The 14,870-nt window shown below is 36.9% G+C and overlaps 1 protein-coding gene across 2 annotated transcripts in view; it reads right to left on the reverse strand.

Moving 5' to 3' along the window:
• Positions 1-14,870, reverse strand: part of LOC107691183 (semaphorin-3D-like) — an 89,001-nt gene that overhangs the window by 29,310 nt on the left and 44,821 nt on the right. The window lies entirely within an intron of this gene.

Here is a 14,870-nt window from a genome sequence, read left to right on the forward strand (position 1 = left end):
AACTCTCTGCCTGTCCTGTCACAGCTATGGAGGCCGTCTGTGCATTCTCTGCCTATCCGGTTACGGCTAAGAAGGCCGTTTCTGAACTCTTAGTCTGTCCTGTTCCGACCAAGGAGGTCGTTTCTGAATTCTCTGACATTCCAGCCAAGGTCAAAAAGGCTGCCCCTGAACTCTCTGCTCACCCTGTTATGGCTAAAGATGCCATTTCTGAACTGTCTGCCAGTCTTGTTACGGCCGCTGAGGCCATTGTTAACCTCTCTGTGCTCTATGTTCCAGTTCTGCCTGATCCGCCTTGGTGGTATTCTGCACCATCAGCTCCGCCCTGGTGGTCTTCTGCTCTGCCTGCTCAGCCATGGTGGTCCTTAGCTCTGCTCTGGTGGTCTTCAGCTCTGCCCTGGCTCCCTGCTCTGTCGGCTACGCCCTGGCTCACTGCAATGCCCTGGCACTCTGCTCTGCCGGCTCTGCCCTGGCTCTCTGTTCCACTGGTTCTGCCTTGGCTTACTGCTCCGCCCTGGCTCCCTGCTCCGCCGACTTCGCCCTGGCTCTCTGCTCTGATGGCTCCGCCTTGGCTCACTGCTCCGCCTTGTCCCTCTGCTCCGCCAGTTCCACCTTGGCTCTCTGCTCCGCCGGCTCTGTCTCTGTCCCCTGTTCCTCTCCTTCCTCATGGACCTGGCCCTCCATCCCTCCCCTAGTAGGACTATAAGAATAGCACACACACTCTCTGTCATCTCTGGTGATTGAATGTTGTATAGCTCTTCCGTGGTTTCTAAGTTTCCGTGTTTCTAACGTCACGCCTCCCTCGTTACACTTTCTTTCTTTCTTTCTTTCTTTCTTTCTTTTATTTATTTATTTATTTATTTGTTCGTTATTCAATGTATTTAGAGATGATTCCTTAGGAATTGTTGTTCATTCGTTCATTCATTTATCATTTTAGAATTTGGTCTTTAATTCATTCTTTCTTTCTTTCTTTCTTTATACTTATTTTATATTTATTTGTAAAAAAGGAAATATATCTTTCTTTCCTTCCTTCTTCCTTTTTCAGTTCATTTGATATTTTATTTATTTTGAAATGTATTTAGACTCTGTTTATTTGTCTCCTTTTTAAATTGTTAGAAATTATTCTTAATATTTTAGTTAGTCATTCTTATGTACGTTTTATTTAGAAATTATTTTGCTTCGTTTTAAAAGTAAAAAAGAAATATGAAATTGAACATTAAATTATTACACAATAGTAACATTTATGTTGGGGTATTTCTTTCTTTCTTTCCTTTTTCTTTCTCAGTTCATTTAGTAATATTTTTTTATTTATTTTTAAATGTATTCAGACAAGGTTATTTATTTAGTTATTTATTTTAGTAATTGCTCTATTTATTTGTTTGTCTCCTTTTTACACCCATTAAATCCACAATAAGCTCATCTGTTCCTCTGCAGTGATGGTCTGTGTTTTGTTCGCTAGTTTGTTCAGAGCATTCACATATAGCGTGAAAACGGCGCTTGCATCACACAATCACACTCGACATCTTTATTTTATTGTCGACAAAAGAAACAACCTTCCGATGAGATCATGGCAATAGAGAGTCTAGCATGAGTTGATCATATGTCATGCGCAGGATCGGGAACATTTCCCACAATGTCGTTTAATACGGATTTCTGATAAATGAAGAAAAATCCCCCTTTCCCACCCACTTCCTAAACACACACATTCTCATTACCTAAAGTCTTAAAAACAAGCACGGCCACAAAAGCCTCTTTTCCTTATATCACACAGAGACGCATCTGGTTGTGACTCCACCCGGTCCATTGAGTCCTTCTATCAGCATGATGGACAGACTTTCTCAGGCTTTTAAGGTGCTGGACCAGCGTACAGGTCCATATGATAGTATTTCACATTGAGGTCTAGCCAGAATTCGAGAGGAAATGGTTTCCATTAATGCGTCCCAGCCTTAAAACATCTAAGCACTGACGTTTGTTCATTATATGATGGTTTGGAACAGTTATAAGTCATAACTTAACATACGACTGAAATACATTCGTGCTATGCTACTTAGCAACTAAACTAGCATGCTAATTGACTCCACTGGCCTGTATGTGATGAAATGATTAGGGTTGTAAGACTGAGTGGGGTACGGCGTTTAGCCTTGAGATCTTCAACGCTTATCAAGACTAACGCGCACATCTGGTCGACATGATACAGCTGCAATCGAGCGCTCTGGAATGATCAATTCATAAATGTTTGAACTCATCCATTACTTCATTTCAAGTGTTTAATGAGTTGCTGAGTTGTTTATTTCCAAGATATTTGGCAACCTGTTTCCAGGCGTATTTCAGCAACCACACAAGTAGATGCTGATATATTCATAGTATTGTTGTACATAATATTGTTTGTTTGATCCATTAATGTGTTTAGCTTGCTGTCAACCATTTTGGATATTTATTTTATTATTCAGAACGTCATGTTTGGACATCTTGGTATCCACTAGTGGCGAGATGTCACTTTCCATGACAAAAATAGTGCTTAAAGTCAGCTTGATTTCTTCTTCAACAAAAGGTCAGTAAACGTCAGGAGCTTAACCTTCAGAAAGCTGTTCATCCACAACAGGAGACAGAACTGTTTATATTTATATGAAATTGTGTATATATATATATATATATATATATATATGTAATATATACAAGTTTAAATGGGTATATAGTGTACATATGCTTTAGGCCCCGTCCACATGGAGACGCGTTTAGCTGTATACGCATACATTTTGTATCGTATAGGCGTTTCGTCCAGACGGATCCAGAGTTTTGGGAGAGTGAAACCGATATTTTTTTAAACCGGGGCCCAGAGTGGATAAATCTGAAAATGCCGCCCTTGTGTTTTCGTGTGGACAACGAATCCGTATATTTTCTGAAACGATGACGTCATCAGCCCACGTCTCGCCCCTAGTCAGACACCTCTACGTCACGTAACAGCAACAACAACATGAACAAACACTTAACGGTTGTCTTTTTATTAACTAACATTAACACATATTAATAAATGTATTGTTCCATGTTCGTTTGTATACCGCTCGCAAGGTTTATGCGCATAGTCCAAGTCTTCTTCTCAGTTTGTAGTGTATCTCTGTGGCAGAATTACAGCGCCACATACTGGTCTGGCATGTATACTACATCGTTTTGTGTCGGTTTCGTGGTTTCGTGTGGACCCAGATATTTCTTGAGACGAGGGGAAAAAAAAAAGATTGTATAGGGAAAGCTCTGGCTTCATGTGGACGTAGCCTTATTTACTATTTATTTTCTGAAATATATTTGCAGTATTTCAACCCCGTTACTAATATTCAGGACATGTCTAAATATATTTTGAAAACCTCATTTTTTGCTTTTTGTTACTTTATCTTTGGAAATAAATAAATAAATAACAGCATCTGAATGGATAACAGGGTTGCAAATGTAGCCTAAATCAAACTGTCACTTAGCAGTTAGTGCCGTCTTAGTATTATTTATATACTATTACAGCATGTATTACATTTTTAAATTAGCTTTTAATTTAATATTTTCAGTTTGCATATACATTTTTAGTAATTTTGTTATTTTTAGTATTAAATTTGTCATTTTTATTAGTTTTTGTTTTGTGATATTTCTATTTAGCTTTAATTTTATATTTACTTGAGTTTTCATTTTATTCATTTTAGTTTTTCCTTTAGGTTTTTAAGTTTTTCATCTAATATTTACAGTTTATTTTATTTCAGCTTTATTTCAATTACCAATTAATAGTAGTTTTATGGTGTTTTAAATTGTTTAGTTAACAATTACAATGCTGCTTGACAAAGGATAGCTAGTTTAGGACAAAATATTGGTTTTTAGTTACATAAAAACTTACAAAACTTACATACATTGAGATTACTTGGATAACAGTGTTGAACAATTGAGCCTAATGAATACAGTTAACACAACAATTATGTAAAAACTGAAAGAATTAAATTATTATTTGCTTGTCTTCATGCCATGCTGTACAAAAGGTCTAAATTATGTACTTTCCTGGGTGCCAGAATTTATTTATTTATTTATTAACAGGGTAACAGGGCTTATATTTAGTTTATATATATATATATATATATATATATATATATATATAATATGAAAAATTGACTTAATTGGATAAAGACAAGAATGTAAAGACCTCTGAAGTGGGACATACTGTAAGTCAACTAATATTTTAATGCGATTTGTGAGTGGTGCTTTAAAAAAAAAGTAATGGCCTCTAATTTGTAGACTGTCAGACACTGTTCGTCTTTCTGTACATCAGCTTTGTGACATTGATATACCAGGCAGTGTATCTTTTGTTCGGTCTCAGTTAAGCGTTTCAAAGGCCAAGTTGCCGAAACCTTACAGGGTCAAAGGTGACCTGTCTTGATTACCATTCCTCTTCACGTACCGAAACGTGTGGATTAGGCTTGGAAATGGAATTAGGCCACCCAGAGTTCTGTTCGGCTTTGAGCTCTTTGACAAAGTATCTTTATAAACCCAATATCAATAAAAGCAAAATCCTGATAATCAAGTCCAGAGTTGTTTTGCTTCTAGTATTCTGGAATGGGGTGCTGGCAAGTTCACAGTCTTCAGAGATCGTAAAACTCAAACGCTCTGTCTTGTGTCTGACGCAAGTCAATTGCGAACATTTGCTAGTGATCCTTGGGCACATCAAACACAGACGTTCGCTGAGACTCTGCCAAAAACCTGTAACAATCTCCTGCACTTCGTAGAAGGTCAGAGGGCAATGGAAATGAACAGAGAAGGGTGAAACTTCTCAAAACAGTCAGTTCTGAGAAATTAGGAAGTGTGGCTCTAATAAAAGACAGAAACCCTAAAACTGTAAAGAAACAGATCATCTAAAAATAATATTTATTTATATGATTTGTCTTCAAAATCTTACATTGCATGCAGTTGCTGACGAACATCATGTAGGATGACGACTTGATGTGATATTGATTTTACGCAACAGTTCAATAAACAAGAAGTTGATTTTGTGTTAAATTTTAGACATAATATTGCCTGGTTTTGCTTGATTTCACAAACGGAAATGGCTCAAAATGAAGCCACAGCAGAACTGTTGTGAATCTTCAAGCAACACACAGCGATGTTTAGTTTCTGAATAAATCCACGTTTTTGAACGAATCGAGCGAGTCGGTGATTCAGTGAGCAATTTATAAATACAGTCGCTTGCTTGTTTCTGAACGAATCAGCCAACTGAACGAATCGTTTAGATAAATGACTGAATGACTCACTCATTATGACAGTGACTTGCCGCCACCTACTGGTGGTTTCAGTTTCATATTTAGAGTATCATTTCATTTAAAAAATAATAATTTCATATTTCAATATTCATTTAAAAACATTAATACCCATTTATTATCATTATTTATGCAATGTTGGGCAAGAAAACAACAAAAATTGTATTTAGACACGTCCTGATTATTAGTAACAGGGTTGAAAAATACATACACACACACACACACACACACACACACACACACAGGAGTATCATATTTAATCTTCTATTCAATGTTGTAGGTAAACACTTAACTTTTTGAGATGAGCGTTACAAAAAAATTCAGGGATGCCAAATATTGTGCATCGTAATGAGGTATATAAAACGTAAAAATATGAAACAATATGCAAGCAACATCCTAGCAACATTTATGCAACATTGTGAATATATGTATTTATTATGTAAAAAAAAAAAAAAACTTAGGTTATAAACTATCACAATCTTTTCACTACATTAAAAAAAAGTTTTTACAATGTAACTCAAGCAGAATGTTTTTTAAGGCTTTTTCTTTCTTTCTTTTTGGAGCTTGACTGTTATAATCAGTCATATAGGCTTGGGAATACACGTGAATAACCTGTAAATAAATAATAGCAGAATTGTCATTTTTAGGTGAACTGTCCCTTTAAGAACGATCAGCCTAGTGGTGATTGTGTGCGTTAATACTATTAATCAGTCTATTCAATTTCTCCATCAGTATGCACATTTAAAACAGTGGTCTCATTATATTAGATGGCTGATTAGCCAGAGGAGGGACTCTATTGAGGACTTTTAAGGTCACTCCTCAAGCAGCAGGGAGTCCGTTTCCCTCGTTATCTCGAATTTCATCAAGTGCTGGTGGCCTTTGATTGGGTGTAGAGCTTGAGTGATGGGAAAATCACTGGAATGCCAAAGGTTGGAGCTCAAAAGTCTCAGCTATAAGGTAAGATCAAGAGAACATCTCCCTGCCATTGCATCTGCGTCCGACCACTTGAATAAGCAAAGCACTGGGCAGAATCAAAATCAACACGGATCAGGACACGTATCTTTTCCATCTGCTAAAGCAAGGCATGCGTGCCTACGCAAAACAACATCAATCTGTCGCAGAAACACGCAGGCTTTCTGTTGGCCTTCTGTACAGTTATCAGTGCCAACTTTTTCAGGTAGTCCCCTCAAGTCAGAGTGACGAATGCAAGCTAGTTTCCTCTCTGAGGCCTTGTATATCCTAAGTGGTGAGGAGAATATAGCTGCTTATTTATTCCTGTTGCTGTTTTGGCTTTCTGCGATTGTTTTGATTGCTGCTGGCACTTCTGCAATGACTCAAGACCTAAGAATTGTTCCATATAAACTACATAAAACATAGGGAGTGATGATGGCATCTAGCGCCAAGTGATCAGTTAGAAATATGTTTAAATTTGACATTTGAAAAAGTTATTAAATCTAATTAAAACATGTAATTTTAGAATATGTGTGTGTACTACATATGTGTGTTTTGCATTGTTAGCTTAGCAACATGCTAACATCAAATTCCAATAGAGTCGAGCGTTATTTGAATGCCACATAGAGTTGTTGCCTATGAAGAACTTGTGAGGAACAAAAATGTCAGTTATATTTGACTTAATTCTGACAATCTTTTACGAAAAATTTAAAATGGACCAATTTAGCACTTCACTTTTATTTTACTAATTGTCTGTCATGTAATTGTGTGTTTTAGCATTGCTAACTTAGAAAAATGCTAACATCAAACTCTACTGTAATCAATTGTGAGTCAAGCGCTATTTGAATGCCACACAGAGTTGCTGCCTATGAAGGGTGTTTCAAATCAGTAATTTTTAGGGAAGATTTCAGTTAGGATGCTTTAGCATCTAGCACCACAAAACTGTATTAGATTCCTGAATTCTGTTCCATTTTGTTGCGCTCCATTGAGCTGTTTTGGAACACCACAGCGCATGTGAATAGCACCTTAGAAGGCAACTGCCTAAGTTAGCAGTAGGTTTAAAACAGTGCTTCAGAAACTGAACTGTCCTTGACCTGTAACTCATTCTGAACATCTTGCACATAACATCTGGAGTCTGCGGTTGAGAGGAAGCTGGCTTCACCATGGTTTGGACCAGACATTCCTCTTACTCCACAAATCAGAATTTCACACACCAACCATATCGTTCAGATCGTAATTTTTGCAATTTTACCAAAAATCCTGGAGCTAGCTACAATGTTAAATGTTTCTCATTTCATTCATGTAACTAATGTGTGGGTACAGAAGATTTGTTTGTACACTAATTGCAGTGAGATTTGATTTGTAGTGACTAAAGAATGGGCAGAAATGGATTTCAGGGATTTCTTGATACTTTTGTGGAGAATATAAGGTAAGCTAATGCAACAGTGAATAAATGAGGTGTAGAACTCGCTTAGCAAGATATTTAGATATAAGAGGTCTTCCCATGTTCAATTAAGAGGAAAAAGGAAACAGTTTGATTGAGAATCAAGAGGGTCAAGAAAATGTCATGAACTTTAAGTGACCCATTAGTAAAACTGCAGTCAACAGTTCTGCTGAAAAGAACATTAAGAATCAGTTTCCTAGATAAAGATCAGGCTTAGACTGAAAACTGAATTACTGATGGAAATCAATACTACAGGACTAGATTTTCAACCCTTATTATAAACAACCGATACAACTGCAATACCATTAGAATCACTGGATATTAGATTATCATAGTTTTTATCATAGTAAAGTCTTTAGTGCAATCAAAGCATTTATCTTGTGGTAATAGCAGCACAACACTGACATAGTGTCTGAACAAGAATGAAACTGGATTGAAAAAATCTGTTTTGGATTTGTCAAAACGATGTGCAATAAAACAGAATTGGCAAAGCAAAGGCTGCGGGTGAGTGCATAATGACAAATAATAAAACATTAAGAGTTCCCCAAGAGTTGTATACAATATCTCTACTGACTATTCTGACTGTTAATATACAGTTGTAAAGGCCAAAGTAACCACACAAACATAGAAAACCCTTTTAAAATGTCTTAGGACAGTCCTCATTAGAAACCTGAAACGTGCCAAATAATGTCTCAATTATGATTTAAGTAATATAAGTCAACGGGAAATTGAAAGTACACTGTGAGAATGACAACCATGTTTGTTTTGTCTTTGTATCAGGTGGCTACATCCTCTTACTGTTTATCAATGCCTGGATGCATTGTAGTTTCATTGCCAAGCCGTTTTCCAACTGTTTGTTCAGGATGATCACAAGGAATGTTCAAGGTGTGAATGTTCTTCTTGTCATTATTTTTCCTCCTGTATAAACAGGTCTGGAGAAAATTGGCAGCAGGCCTCTAGTATGCACAGTTAAAATTAAAAGGCATGCTTGAACTTTTAATATACTTTGAGTAAAAATAGACTTGAATTAAATTCAAAACTCTTTTTGTGGCTTTTATTTAGACTTTAGAGCCTTCAAAAAAAAATCACTCAAAAACTAACTGAAGAGCAATATTTCCTCTCTAAATATGAGAAACCTAATCAGTCATGGAAAAATATACAACTGCATTTGGTGCGATTCATGAAACTGACACCAGAGGAGACTCGCTTTGAGGGTGGGAGAGGTGTTAACATCAATATACCTCTTCATTTATCTCCCACATTCATCAATTTCACTGTCTTCTCTCATCTGTCTTTTTTTTCAAACTGTCCAGAAAGGCTTTTTGCGGTGATGGAACACATAGATGGACCCCATTTCAATTGACTTCTTTTTCCTTTGGGTCAGTGGCAGCTAGTCATTCAAATTACCCATAAGCCCTGGTTGTAAGTTGTGTTCTGGGTCGCCAAGATTAGCAGAAGCAGAGTAACAAAGTGAATGGGAAAACCAAAGGCATCATTTATCAACTTCTGGTTTTTATCTTAGTGGCAAATGATGGATGCTTTTGTATGAATGGATTTATAAACCCTTGTTGAATAGTTACTGTTTTAGGACTTTAAAGAAGTGTATGTTTGGCCAGATTTAGTTTAAAATTTGTATCTGCAATTGTTTGTCCCTTCCTGTTTATTAGGTCATTCTAAAAGGCTTTAAAATTATTGCCTCTATCATGTCTGACTGTAAACACAACAGTATATTGTTTATGTCAAAAAACAGTCCAGTGTTATAAGCCATTAACTGCCTATAAATACAGACCCCCTGTAAGTTTTACTAACTCAGTTAGTATCAAATTCCCTTGAGATGTAAACAATATCACTTACAACACAACTACAACTTACGACATGTTCCCGTGTTAAACCCTGTCCGTCTGTCCATACATCTATTCCCCATTGGATTTGAGGACATCCTCATGTCCTGGCCTTATGTCTTACGAAATACTACGTAAGCCTGGTCTGTGAAATGTCCCACCGATGGTAATTCATCTTCCTAGTCGAGTTTAGACTCTCCCTTAATTTCTCATTTCTGTGCTTCCATTTGTTTTTATAGGCTTTGTGGGACTTTGCAGCAAATATTAGGAGTTTTTTGTATTTCCTCAAACTCTGCTGCTGGTGCCAAACTTCAGATCAGTGAACTTTTACAAACTTTGTAGAAGTTGTAGTTGTAGAAGAACTTTGAGAAATAGCATTAGAATAAAACATTAGATAAAAGATAACATTAGATAAAAACCTCAAGACCATTTAAAGATCAAGAATTAGTAAATCTGCTGAAGTCATACGATAGCTTTGTGTGAGAAAAACACCAAAATTTAGTTTGTTGTTTATGTATAGTCTTTTTCTTTTCCTATGTGGAAAATAGCTTTATAGAAAAAAATCAGATTTTGTGTTCCACAGATAGAATGGAAACATACAGGTTTAGAATGAGATGAGGAATTTATGTCACAATTTTTAGTTTTGGGTGAACTATTCCTTTAAAACTTATAATGCAATAGGACCTAAGATATAGCCTTGGGGGACACCATTTATCAGATGCCTGTAAAGTTGGTTGAAACAACATAAGGGCGAGTAAATAACAACAGAATTTTTCTTTGTTTTCTAATGAAAGGAAATTTGTTGTCCATAAAGTAATACACATTGACTTCCTGTTCAACATGTAGAAGAGCCCTGAAGGAAACATAAACGAAGAATAATGATCTTCTGATGACCAGCGCATCCCACTGGAGGTTTTTGCGGTTGTGACCTACGTGTTTTTGAGTTTGCTGCCTATTTAGGAGGAGTGTGGACTAAATGTCTCTCTCTAGGGGGAAAGTGTGTCTCTACAGACATACAGCACAGATGAGAGGCCTCCGCTGCAGCACCCTTTGGCCCCAGAGTTGTTTTCTTCATTACGCTCTGGAACGACATAATCTCTCTAAGGAGCCATTGGGTGCATGTTTAATTGCTTCAGTACTGGACTGGATGTGTTAAAAGTGTGCTCACAAACACACATGGACACGCACATGGATGTATGTGCTACTTAAGTGCAGTTTGAGAGTGATATTCAAGTCAAGTGAGGCAACCAAAATCCTGTCAATGACCCGACCCAAACCAAAGCACTTGCTGCTTTGCTCAAGACAGACTATCATTATCGATCATCATTCTGAAAAACTTGCTAAAGATGAGAGTGAATGGCTTTGGCATTTATCACCAATTGTCACAAGGTTGCTGTGATCTGTTCTGAAAGTATGATTATAAAAAGTCAGCACATTAACCATGATGTTTAGGCTTTGGGTGGACGTTTTGTCTTAAATTTTAAAGAATGAGGTCAGGACACTTCAACAAGACACAACTGAAATCAAATGTTTCTCTAAAAGTATATGAATGAATAATAAATATATTTTTGAAGGTTAGAAAGAAAGAAGGAAGGAAGATCAGCGTGCCCAACATCCAGGTTCGTGCTCATGTTGGAATCTGTTCAAAGTTAGCCCAGAAACATACTCTGCAAGTAAGCAAACGCAGATGCAACCGCTTGGTCAGAGCATTTCAGGCACTCAGTCCGACTGGACATACTTAGCATGTAATACATATTTGTATGTGCTCTTGCTTTGGCGGTAACAAACTGAAGTTATCGTTGAGAAAAAAGTATTGAGTGTGAATTGTACTGAATGTGCACATACAGTGTACTTCAAATCTAAAAAGTATATTAAAAAAAAAACTGTACTTGCATATAATATTAATGAAATAAAAGGCCACTTAAGGTTACTTAAAGAGTTCAGTACCATGACTGTTTCCTTCATTACTGCACTTTGTAATCATTTAAAATCAAAAGTTTTACATTAAAGTACATTTTAAATGTTTTAAAATTTGTTTGTCATGTTTTAAAGTATTTTGATGTGTTGACTAACATACTTAAACATGTAAAGTACTAGAAAGTAACAGATCAAGAAATAGTTAGTCTGTTGAAGTTATATGATAGCTCTGTGTAAGGAACACACCAAAAATTTGTTTGTTATTCATGTAAAAGCTTTTTCTTTTCCTCAATGGAAAACAGCTCTAGAGACAATTCTTGTTTTGCGTTCCACAGATAGAATAAGAACATACAGGTTTAGAACAACCTGAAAATGAGGAAATGATAACATAGTTTTTATTTCTAGGAGAACTATTCCTTTAATACTCAATTGCCAGGACCTAAGATATAGCCTTGGGGTATACCATTCATCAGACAGCCTGGCCTCATGTTTATACGTAGGTATTAATAAGTAACATTTACAAGCACAAAACGTACACTTTTGTAAGTTTTTATTAATGCTAAAATGTACAATTTAGACATATTTCAACGTTTAAAATGTACAAATCGCTACGTATTTTTAGCTAAAAAACGTAAAAATATTTACGTATCTTTTATATCATCAAGATATTCGTATCAATGCATTTTTATCATTTTATCAATAAGTGATTTCGATTTTTAGACCCCTTAACCTACCGTGAACTCGTGAAGGCACGCGCGCATCATTCAAACACAGAAACAAGGCATGTCGCAATCTGTGACGAATGCAATCGAGAGCCAATGAGCATTTGATTATCCTGCCGTAAAACCTGTCGTTTGAAGCGCAACATTTGAATTTGTAAAGAGCGCATCAGTCAGCGCGGGCTTTGCTGCTCACGGTCACTGGACTCGCTGCTCGGGATAGAGAAGCAAGCAGATCGCCGAAAAAAGGCTTGAATTTGGGTCTGTTCTTCGCAGTCCTATGGATTCGGAAGATCTGGATTACAGCGCACTAATAAAATTGTTTCATTTCGTAATTATGTTGCGTTTTTGGTGTATTTTATAGTTCTATTGTCAGTCAAAATTAATGCCGCGATTTCAATATTCATAAGGATTCATTTTTAGGTGTCGTCAATACGTCAGTTTTGTACTTTTAAATGCTGAAAATACGTAAGTATTTGTACGTTTAGAGGCTGAAAATATGTCAGTATTGTACGTTTTAGTGCCTGTAAAAACGTACGTAAATGTACGTTTTATAGAACCACATTTTACGTAAAATACATACGAATTATCATGAGATCACGTTGATTCATCAGATGCCTATAAAGTTGGTTGAAACACATGTAAAGTACTAGATTATTATTTTATTCAATATTACACTTAGTTAATATACATTAAATATACTAAATTTGCAACTTTATCATTACAAATGTATAATTGCAAATATTTTTAAATATATGACATACAAGTTTCAATCGAAAGTATATTAAAGTACATTTTAGTTTACCATAGAGTATATGCTTGTCAGCATTTAAGTAAACATTAACCATATTATAAAGAGAATAGATGTGATTCTGAATTGACATGTATCAATATACTTTCTGTGTAGGTGTATTATTTTCATCATAAGAATTTTTTTTTTTTAAAGTGTCCTCTTTTTTTCCAGAAGATATCTGTGCTATTAAACCTAACTTAACAGCTAATATTCTCTCTAAAGGTCTATTTTGAGAAATTTAGATACCCCAGCAGCCTCAGAGAAAGTGATTCAGTTTGTTTTCATCTTTCCTTCCTGATTAGCAACATTCTTCTTCCTGGCTCTGTTCAGTGTTAACACCCCGGTGGCTTCATTAGCCTGTGCCAGAGCCCGGGACCCTGAGTCATCTGCTCTGCTTATCTCCCGCACCTTGTTGCCATGGATATAAAGGGGTTACACAGTCAGTGGTAATCAATGTGATGCAGCATTGTGTCAGCTATCAGGAACTACATCCCACAGGTCACATTCCTGGTGCCAAAGGGCTGTATTTTTGCAATGACATAGACTGTAATAAAAATGTTTTACTGTCTTGCTAAGATTTGGCCTCTGAGGACTATTGGAAAAATAACCCAGTTTAATTTAGTGGTTCTCTTTGAGTATGCCAATGTGAACAAGTCAAGAAATATATATAGTGATATACAGTATATGATATATCATTGATATATTATATATATTATATATAATTTCATTGAAATGACTCAAAAGTTCCAAGTTTGCAAAGGTTATGTGGGTGAATCTCCATTGTGTGTCCAGTGTTTTGATCATATCTGAGGTATTCTTCTCAAATCTTCCTAGTGTCAAATCTTTCCATATGTGGTGCAGCTGTCAAAATGAGCCCGGTGGGTGTGATGCAAAAAATCCTTCCTGTCGTGGAGAAATTGAGACATTTAGCCAGTCTCAAATGCCAGGAATGTTTCTTTTGGTTTTAATCCACTCATCTGTCAGAAAGAAAATCCCCCAAATTTGCGGGAGTTTAACTGGTAAACACCAGTGTAATGGAAATCAGAGGACACTGGAAAATCACTTGTCTGTGTGTCTGCCAGCAGAACTTCATCTTCTGAGGTTAAATAAGCAGTTTAAGTGAGGAAGTTGACTCAATTCAAAAATAATGAACCAAGTCATTAGTTGAAGTATGATAGCTGCTTTCCAATAAAAGCATGAGGACAGCAGTGCTGGGTAGTAAACTACACTTAAAGAATTAGCGCATTATCACATTAGCTACTGCACTACTACGTTATAGCTAAATTAGACATGTGGATAAGAAAATGATGTCTGAATTTTTATTTTTGCGTGAACTATTCCTTTATACTTAAGGAAGTAAGTCGCGCCATCGCGACTTATGATCGCGATGGCACCGCAGACGGCAGCCTCAGTGTTTGGCTCTCCAGTGTTTGTACTGTTTTTGTTAGTTTTTCCTGTTTTTTGTTTCTCAAACACGATCAGTTTTACCAGGGATGAGCTGCTGAACATTCGGCAGAACACACCACAAAATCTTCTACCGGATTTCGTTTATTCGGACGTTTTGCTGAACGTTGTAGTCGGCGGAGCTGCTGCGCTGATCAAGCGCTTCAGGACGCGCAGACGGGGGAAGTGAGCCGGCGTGCTCGTGAAGCTCAGGAAGCGCGGATTCAGAACGCCGTTGCCGAGCATCCATATGGCGAATCTCCGCTCTCTACCCAACAAAACGGACGAACTTCTTCTGCTCTCCCGGACAAATAAGGATTTTTCACACTCTGCTGCTCTGTGTTTCACGGAAACCTGGCTGAATGACGCCATTCCGGACAGCGCGTTGAGTCTCCCGGGCTTTCAGCTGTTCAGAGCAGATCACGACGCAGAATCAACGGGGAAATCACGCGGCGGCGGGACATGTTTTTACATCAACGAAAGGTG

Source organism: Sinocyclocheilus anshuiensis, unplaced genomic scaffold, assembly GCF_001515605.1.
Source record: "Sinocyclocheilus anshuiensis isolate Anshui unplaced genomic scaffold, SAMN03320099.WGS_v1.1 scaffold338, whole genome shotgun sequence".
In the NCBI taxonomy this organism is placed as follows: Eukaryota; Metazoa; Chordata; class Actinopteri; order Cypriniformes; family Cyprinidae; genus Sinocyclocheilus; species Sinocyclocheilus anshuiensis.